General features: G+C 42.3%; 1 protein-coding gene across 2 annotated transcripts in view; it reads right to left on the bottom strand.

Annotated features, from left to right (window-relative positions):
* LOC103360195 (receptor-type tyrosine-protein phosphatase U) overlaps positions 1-10,381 on the bottom strand; it is a 209,611-nt gene that overhangs the window by 113,001 nt on the left and 86,229 nt on the right. The window lies entirely within an intron of this gene.

The following is a 10,381-nucleotide window of genomic DNA, read 5'->3' as shown; positions in this document are numbered from 1 at the left end:
TGTTCACAGAGCAATAAGAGCTCTCAGTACAAGACACTACAATCACAGACATAAATGCCTTGTCACTTACAGCCGATGTTAATGTGTTTATTACCCATCACTGCAGAAAAGTAAATGACAAATCAAGTTGTTCTGCGATTCTTTGTTGTTTTGTGCCTGTGTGACCTCACGGATAATTTGAGGCAGGCCTGGAGGTATGTAAACAGCCTAGATGGAGGCTCTGATAAAAGGAAACCCGGTGAGAGGATGGACAAGTTCCACTCCTAATGGAAGATCTCATTCAGGGACAAAGCAATAATAAGACATCACACAGGCTTAATCGACTTACAGCAATGACACACAATGACAGCGCTCCTACTGGGAGGCTCAGGATGACCTTATGCTCAAAAAGAAAAGCAGCACAACAGCTTTTTTTTTTCCCCCTGAACATACAGCAGTAAAGTATTATGGGTGTTTCATCTTTCATTATCAATGCCAGCATCCTTGTTCATACGTAACAGGTATACGGCACAACACTGTCTTTGTTTTGATGTTTCAGCGGCTGTTTTCTTCTTTTACGCTTCCCGAGTCCCTGCATAAAATTTATATATAACTTTACATACAATGCAACAAGAATGCATATTTGAATTTCACCATCTTTTTGTGATTTTGCAGCAGAGCAGATAGCTGACGTCTGACCCGGCGGCCTTGAAGTTATCGTTGCTACATCTGTCAAGCTTTCTATACAGTTGGCACTGATAACAATGGCAGATTTACCACTGAAAATTATTACGGCAGTAATTTACGAAACTAGATGACCTTGATGCCAAAAATGGACAAAAGCAATTTCACATCTCCAGCCTGAAACTATATTTTTTTCTGACTGATATTACAACTGTCTCAAATTTTATCGGCGGGAGCTGGTTAGTAAATTAAGTCGACGTTTTCTTTCACAGATGGTTTAAAGTGCGACGAGTCCATCTGAAAGACTTGGAAATGAAGAAACAGAACGATGCGTATATAGCTGTGTAGCGATAGTTACACTGTAATAAAAAATAAAAAGATACAGATATTTTCTTCATTTTTAAATGCACAAAAATATCAACAGAATTACAGAAATTCACTTTAAAGTTACATGTCTGATGTAAAATAACCAAAAAAAAAAGATCCAAGAAATATAAAATCACTGTGTGAGAGTTTTTCAAAGGTAAATGAATATATTTATATGGGGACTTATATTTTTTAAAAACGATAGATCTACCAAGTATACAAGATTTTTATGTAACATGCAAAAACTCACATCACTCTTGATTTGATCAAAAATTAACAATACATTTCTGCAATCTGAGACCAAATTACTAGTTTAATAACAGCATTTTGACAGTTTTTCAAAGATTTGTTTCTATAAAACTGCATAACATAAGCAATATTGCCACTTTTCCACAGTACTAAGCCAGATTTTTTGTATTATAACATGATTCAAACATGTTTATACTAATTTTACTCTTTTTAGACATTTCACTAAACATTAAAAAGCCCCCAAAATACACAATATGTAAAATGAAGGTTAAAAACTGTGTTTTAATTATGCTAAATCTGTGCGATTTGATTTTTCATTATTTTTACAGCAGTTTGTTGAGGCCCCAGCTGTTGGAACATGTTTGTACAGCGGAACTCAAGTATTCTAAATAAAATTTGAAAAGTTTTGAACAGATAAAACTCTGTCAGGTGGCATGTGTTGAAACAGGAGGATGTGCTCCGTTAGAAGTCAAGGTCTGCTGCCGCTGTAGGTGTAAATTAACACTGTTTAAAACATTCTTAACATGTCTAATGATGTTATTTTGTTCTCTTAAAAATAAGACACCATCTAAACTTCTAAAGTGCAGAGTTTTGCACTATCAGCCACTAACACACCACTTTAACACAGTCTCTCCTCATTTCTGTATTTGGAGCCACCTCATCTCCTCCGTCCTTCTGCCTGCGACCTGGAAATTGATCTTTGTGTACCATCTTGAAGGATGTCTCAATTCCCTAAAATGCATCTCGCGGAGAGAGCAGACTTGACGAGGAAGCTAAGAGCACAAATATTCTCAGTATATCCTTTGCAGAAGTCTCATAGACACCCGTGATGTAAGCTAAATTGGCATGACATAAAGCAGGAGAAAGAATTTTGAAAAATTTTTTTTAAAGCTTTTTCTCATCTGTGACCTGGTAGGAGTAGCTTCTCTTTTAATGAAGCCACAAAGTCAACAGGAGGAGGCAGGAGCAGGGGATAGAAACATAAATCAGCAACAGGAGCCTCATCCAGGAGACCAGGGCTCACTGTGGGAGCTTTACTCTGTCACTTACAGTTTCACTTTGGTTTCAAAACTGCATGCTTAGGTTGAGGAAATCATCATGACTTGGGTTAAAATACAAAAGAGGCAGTAACGTGGTAGAATAAATGGCAAAGATATGTTGATTAGAAGCATATTTGTGATACAGCCCAAACGAACCGAGTCTGGCAGAAAATTTCAGGTAGTTTAGTTGTATAGGAACAGAATTTCTTGGAAACAGGGCTGTAGTGCGTCGTCTTGAAGGATTTCTCAATGAACTGAAATGTATTTTGAGAAAAAGTGACGTATCATTAAAGACTAAACCACTGATGCTACAGGGGATACATGTACATATACATGAATGACAGCTCTACAGTCTGTAGTGAATTGAATTAAAAGGAAATGTGCATTAAAAGATATCACGAGGACCTTCTGTTCATCTGAGATCATAACACACGGTGGCAGGTTATAACAGAACAACAGACAGGTGATGCAGATGTGCCACATGTCATATTTAACTTAACTACAACAACAACGAAGGGAGTATTTTGTTCAACTCCTGTTGCCTCTCTGACCTCATCTCTTTTCCTCTTCTGCTCATATTTCTGCTGGGAGAAGCACGGAGAAGAATCGAGGATATAAAAAAATAAATTAGAAAAAAACACGACCGTTGCTGCAATTGGACAGTTTGTGGGAGGAGTTTATCTTACAGTGCATTCACTGCACTGAATTCAACCCGTGGACGTTATGCAGCCGGATAGCCTCGTGCAGATCGAATCAAATCGGCGTGTGCATTTTTTCTGAATTAGAATTTGACATTTACTGCAGCAGATCACATACCTGCTCCCTCCCTCTCTCTCTCTCTCTCTCTCTCAGCACAATGTTGGACAAGTGAAAACATCACTGTTGGCTGCATAGGAACCTTCTCCATTGCAGTCGGATCAATAGAGCAGCCTACTACCTTTGCATCAGGGCATGAAGGACTGACAGCTTTTCCATTCCCGCGGCTGACACGCTGCCTGAAGTGCACAACCTAATCTCATTTTCACCTCCACCTTCCCCTCCTCCTCCTCCACCCCCTTCACGCTCATTCTATCATTCACAGCTCCGCCACCGTCGAGCTCATTCTCTCCCATTCATATCATTTTTCATTATTGCCGCCGTCATCCATCAAGTAGCCTCTCTCTCTCTCTCCCACATGGTATTCAAAGTAGCATTCAGTATTGACATTTTATGCTTTTTAAAACAACAACCCTCCCCCTTTCTCTTTTCTTTTCTCCTCCTCTCTGGTTATTTTTCATTGACCAGAGATCAACTTCACATGACATCTCCTCTATCACTCGTGTATAAATGCTAATAACGGAGCAGCTTTCACTTCATCTCTCCTCTCTATGCTATTTGGAGGACGGCTATCTTCGCTCCGTGTCCTCGTTTTTATGACTTCACTGTTCTCCTTATTTAAAATGCAAAAAAAAACTGACCAAAAGGTGACAGGAAGGAAAGTATTGAATTAGGCTATATCGTGCCACGGGGCGCTCTTAACCTTTTTTCCAGTGCTTTTCCTTTATCTACACTGTTAACAACTCGTATTCTTTTTCTGCTCTTAACTTTATCTTGTCTCCCCTCATTCCGAGCAAGAGCTGTAACCGGTTTCTCTGCAGGTCTTTATCGCCTCGAGTAGAGGACCAGCAGACCATTACCCACGCCTCTGGGGACAGCGTGGTGTGCGCGGGGTAGAAATGAAGAGTGCAAGATGGGGGGGAGGGGAGGGCAGTGAAAATAAATGAAATACAAGCGCTATTGTCAAAGTAGCCAGTCCCTTCCAGCGTCGGAGAGAGATAAGGCCACGTCAGCAAGTGCTGTTGTCTTCCTTCCAAGGAGAGAGGCGGCTCACGCTGACCTTTTTGAATTGTCCTCCAGGCAGTTCAGGATCAACTGCCGGATTTGCCCGAGAGACAAGCGGCCGAGTGGACGTGCAAGAAGGAAAAAAATAAAAAGGAGGACGGAAGGAAGATGTACACTTCTTCTTAATGCTTTAGAGCTCCAATAAGGTTCCAGTCTGTCAGCGGCTGCACAGAGGAGGAGGAAGCAACAGGTGTGTGCACTGATGATAACTGCCATCATCTAATGCAATATTCTTAAAAACACACATTATTTTGGGTTGTTTCCTAAAAAGCGCTCCCTGTCACTCATTTGCTCCTCGCTATAGACATTTAGTTTACGCTATAGAGAGCAGGAAACTGAGATTTGACACTGGAAAACAAGGGCGTCATCTCTGACAGGTATAGTGTTGCACTATAATATGCACTATTGTCAGAAAATGGTGACAAACAATCAGTGCTTCCCAAAATCTACGGTGACAAAGGCCGGGTTTTGTCCAGATCCCAAAGATATTCCACAGAGGAGCAAAAAAACCCAGAAAATATTCACATGTAAGAACCTGAAATCAGAAAATTTGGACTGTTTATGCTTTAAAAACCCACTCGAGCTCATTAATCGATTATCAAAACAGCCGTTGAATAATTTGACGACTAACGGATTAATTAATAGTTGTAGCTTGACATTATGAGAAGGCATTGGATTATGGGATTGTAAAGGTTAGGTGAATGTGTTCTACTTTTTTGGAATTTATAAGGGCACATAAACCTTAAATTCAGACAGTACACAGCTTAATAAATGTGCTGCAGACAAACCCGCAGTGATTCAACACAGCTGGGCTTCCTCTTCATCCCACATAGAAACCGTTGCACGCAGAAAGTCAACTTTTAATTGAGCTGGACACTATTAAGAATAATATTTCTGATATTTTCGAACCAAAAGTACTGGAAACTCTTACATAGGAGCTACCGAGGAGCACTTGAACCACAAAGGCATACCACACATAAGTGGGTTCACTGATTAGTTCCTCCTCAAGGCTTGAAAGTGTGCTAATCAGTAAAATCGCCCACTGCAGCCCTACACGTTCTCGGGACCGCGCGGCCGATCATCCGTGCTGCAGGCTAAATCATATGCAAGCCCTAATAAGGATGAAGCCTTCTATAAGTAAAAGGGGAACTACTTATTCCGTGCCTAATCAACACAGAAATCACTCCGGATTAGAAAAAAAAAACATGAGCTGTCCATCTCAACCACAACCAGGCAGACAGAGGTGGTGTCCCAAACAACACAAAAGAAAAACTCTTTCACATAATTGCCCAAATCTTGACCCACAAGACTCAAATTAGGAACTCATTAAACGAGATTAGTTCGGCTTTAACTGCAACAAATGCAAATTAATACAATAATTGCAAAGTTGTCTTTTTATTATAATTTGGGGCTGTGAAAATTCATGAGATCCCCTAAAAAGTGGAACTGAAGCATCGCAGGGTGGCTGAGGAGCAGCACAGGAACTCCACCCGGCATTTCAAAGTTTAACACTTCCTGCTGTGTTTACAGGAGCGGTTTGCTGCAGCGTCCGTGTACAGCTTGTTGTTGGAACGTGTGCCGAATGACGGTGTGCGTGCATGACAATGAGGATTAGATCGCCCCCGGGGCTCCAAAGGTTGGTCAGGGCAGTAATCAAACATGTGGTCGGGTTATAACCTCCACCGCAGATGGACAAACTAGATAACCAAGCGGCCCTGATTAATTTAATCTCCACTCAGGTTGCAAAAAAAAAAAAGTATCTCAGCAGTGAGCCATGCATCACCATCAGACGGCTGGTCAAAGAGCAACTCTGTGCTGCTGTTCTCAAGAATTAACATGTCATAGGAACCTACAGACCAACAGGAAACAGTGCTGAACAGATCAACAGTCGTGCCACAGCGGGATAGCAAACATCCTATCATGATTCTGACATTTTTGTTCATTCCAGTTGCAGGACAGCAAACGCCTGCAAATATATTTCTTATTCCCATTGTTGTTCAAGAAACGGGTGCATCGCGGTTCACATTTTGGAGTCTGCATGAGACAACAGCTGTGGTGTGCCAGACCGGTCAGCATCTCCCTGCAGAGTAAACTGGAGGCCAAGAAGCTGAGAAAAACTGTCTGAACATGTGGAGACAGAAGCTGGGACTTTCTTGTCATCCTGCTCATTTTGCAGCTCTGGGGTGTTGCAGAAATCCATACGGCTCACTCCTTAGCACTCAGCGGCACTTTATCAGCCAGTCATCACCCTCTGCGAGCACATGGCACGGCTGTGAAAGACTCGCTCTCTCCCTATAGCACAATTAAGGAGCTTTCATAACAGGAAAATACAATATTGATAAGTGTGGCACCTTTTTACATCACCATCCATCATCGTCAGTGGATGAAGCACCTAATGTAGGAACCATTAGGTAAGTGAAATATCATATGTGTGAGTTAAATTGCTCACATATGTTGATAGATGTACTGCGAGCCTTTTCAGACTGGTATCCAGTCAAAACCAGTAGCTATTTGACCTTGCATGGACTCTGTGAATCTTAACCTGCTGGGAAGTTAGCAAGGCCTGGTATCTTTGTGGGAAAAAACACCAAAATAAAACAGTTTTTTGGAGCCAGAAACTGTAAAAAGAGAAGAAATCTGTAGATAATGCTTTTTCAACAATCCTTGAACTAATCAGATGTGACACTGCATCAGGATAAATGGAAAGCTAAAAGTCATGAAATTTCATCAAGATCACTTTTTTTATTTTACATCTCATTGACAAATTTGCCCAAAAATAAAGTAATGTGATAATCGTATTCTGTGAAAAACAAAAAGTTCTGCTGTCCAAGAAAGCATGGCTGAGTCAGCTGAAACTAACAGTGACATGACAAGAATTCCCAACTAGTCAACTGAACTCCAGGCTGTGTTTAAGTATGGAGACAAAATAAAAATGTAAGAAGTTGGGGAGCCCCGGGAGCCGGATAAGACCCACAAACAGGGGCGATAGTCCCCGATGCAGCGGGCGTGGCATCGCGACCATTTGTTGCAGGTCTTTTCCCCCATTCTTCTCCCCCCTTTCCTGTCTCTCTCCACCGCTCTGACAAATAAAGACAAAAGCTGAAAAGAAAAATAATTTTAAAATGTAAGAAGCTAAGTATCTATAGTATGGCGAGCTAGGGGCTGCAGGTTAGCACTGTTGCCTCACAGCAAGAAGGTCGCCGGTTCGCATCCCGGTGAGGACGACCAGGATCTTTCTGCATGTTCTCCCCGTGCAGCGTGGGTTCTCTCCGGGTTCTCCGGCTTCCTCCCACACAGTCCAAAAACATGTTGAGGTTAATTGGTGATTGTAAATTGTCCGTAGGTGTGAGTGTGCTTGGTTGTCTGTCTCTAAGTGTAGCCCTGTGATAGACTGGTTACCTGTCCAGGGTGTCCCCTGCCTTCACCCTGAGTCAGCTGGGATAGACTCCAGCCCCCCATGACCCTAGTGAGGATTAAGCGGTGTATAGATGATGGATGGATGGATGGCGAGCTCGACTTTATTCCAGTATTCGCAACAAATGTGGGCTCCTGGACAAATGTTGTTTGTGTTACGTCCAGGTTTTTTATTCAAGTTTTATAACGGAAAAGAATCAAAGAGATTCAACTATTTTTTTTTTATGATGTATGGCATAACTTCGTCAAACTGCATAAGATATTTCTGAGTTCTCTGTACTTCTATTCATTGTTGTGCTGTTTCTATAGAGGTGCAGGAATTTATACTGCAGTAAGAAAACATAAATAAATGAACCTACAGTGAGAAGAAATGCAACAGGAACAAAACATGCCAAGAAACTGTTTGGAGTTCAGGAGGGTTAAAATCTGATTTTCTTAAAGCTTATATGCATTGCAGATACAAAAATTTGCCGCTACATCTTCTGCTAGTCTGTTACTGAAATAAATAAAAAGAAGAAAAAAGAACATGAATGCGGAAATGTTTGTGGAAACATTTATAAACGATCATTTACATAATTTCTAATTACATGCTATGTAAATTAACTGCTAAACATATGTTCAAATGCATCTCAGGTGCAACTGTTTAACATTACGGCTCCAGACAATACGGCTGTGCCTCGCTGTCCTACATTTAACGCCTACAGGGCATTCACACATTCCTCTGTACAGCCTGCCTATTTAGTTTCACTGCAGCAACCGGGCCTTGAGGGCTTCATCCCAGTTAGTGGTTCCCCTGAGCAACGGCGCCTGGACGGAGAGGAGAGAGAAACTCGTTGTCCCCCGATCATGACGGTGCAACTATATGCTAAACTGAATTTTCTGAATTAGAGTGCTCTGTGTACACATCCGTCTGACCTTCTCTGCTGGAATGTTTAAAACATTATCTTGGCCTCAGCCTTGACCTACCTACTCTTTGTCCTGCCTCCCGACACCCCAAGAGGAAGATAAAATAGAACGAATTAATGGGGCTCCATTAATTCTTTTCCTGTATGCCCCTTCTAACTCGAAAGCTAAATTTAACACCGCTGCAGCAGAGAGACAACCTGTTCAAAGTGTTTTCCCTTTTTTTTTTTTTTCCCTCCCCCTGATATAATCTGGTATAATTTCCAGCCCTCAAAGCACTAAAGGGATTAAACAGGTGGTGGAAAATGAATGAGTGAATAAATAAATGAATAAATGAGCATTACTGTACATTTTTTTTTCTAGATGGCGTCGCGGTCAGCAGCTAATCAGACCCGAGAAAGAAATTTTCCCCCAGCGGACGCAGGAGGAGAGGCATCGCAGCATTGTGTGTGCGATACCGAGAGAAGGAAAAGACAATCCAGCGACAGGCTAATTTTTTGATTAGATTTTCATTAGCTCCTTGTTATCAATGATTGATCCCATTAACATGTCAGCATGGCGACACGGCCCTGCGGTAAAATCTGAGGCTTCCAGGGACGAAGGGTGCAGCCGCATAATAATGCACACCACAGTTTGGTCATCTGTCTTGGTGCAAAGCTAATGAGCGAGTCACGAGAGGAAATGAGTGACAGTTGGCAAATGCTCACATGCTTTAAAGTCATCCCGAGCACTTGCAGATAATTGTTTGTAGAAAAAAAAGCACAACCGCTATACTGCATGTACTTGTGTGTTTGCTTTGGTTGTTTCTAAAGCTCCAGTCAAAGTCAACATTGTAGTGATTTAATTGTATGGCTCCAGGCGCACTATATCCCAAGATATTAGAGTCAACAGTGATAAATCAGCCTAACAAGCCATTCAAGCAAAACAATCTCATATACAATCTGCTCATTTTCTCTTTCTACCACCCTCTCAATACCCGCACACAAGCACGGCTCCCTCGCACACATATACACCTAATCTTGAAATTCGTGTCACAGTGATGTCAACAGATGCAGCTTAAATGGCCTTCAGCATGCTTTTTAGTAATTACTCAGCCTGTTTAAAAGAGCCTTCACCAGCGCCATCAGCAAAGTTGTCCACCCACACTATCCCTCCCAAAACACTTACGTCCCAATAAACTCTGCCAGCTTTTTCCCCGGTGGATGTTAGCACATTTACAGTGCTTCAACAATGACAAAGTGTCTCTCTGGCTCTGCAGATTTGTATTGTAGCAGCTCGCCGCCGCCGCCGCCGCGTCCGCTGACATTGTGCAGCATTTATTTAGTTGCACTGACTGAATGAGCGGCGTGAACAATAGCATTGCCATGTGGCGGCGTGCGCTCCACAGAAGGAGAGATTGTGTCCACTGCGTCACAGGAGGACTTTAGAGGCTGATGGATGGACAGGTGCCAGGCTCAGCCCAAGACGAGGCCACAGTCTAGTGCCAGGTAGATAAATCTGAGGCAGACACTGATAGGCCGCAGAGTCATCATAATGACAGGCAGGATGGAGCCAGAGGCAGGAGGCTGCAGTTCCGCCCATCCCAGAGGTGTAATGTGCTTGTGATTAACTGTCAATCCCCCCCTGTTTGGTGGGCAGACGTTCTATCTCGGTAAGAAGCACTCATCATCGTGACAGCTACTGTAGCTCTGACCTTGGCCTCGACCAAAAAAAAAAAAAAAAAAAAAGGCTGCACGTATTTTCTTGGGAATCTCCACAGATGTGAACAATTAAGACAACAGTAGTAGAAACAGGGCGTGTGCATGACGCCTGGGTTTCTAGCAGAGAGGTAAAGGAGCATGTTTGGAGGAGCAGGTAGGACTGTG

This window comes from Stegastes partitus, unplaced genomic scaffold (assembly GCF_000690725.1).
Source record: "Stegastes partitus isolate 25-593 unplaced genomic scaffold, Stegastes_partitus-1.0.2 Scaffold420, whole genome shotgun sequence".
NCBI classification, from domain to species: Eukaryota; Metazoa; Chordata; class Actinopteri; family Pomacentridae; genus Stegastes; species Stegastes partitus.
The sequence above is the reverse complement of the archived record's forward strand: the minus strand, read 5'-3'. Positions and strand labels throughout refer to the sequence as shown.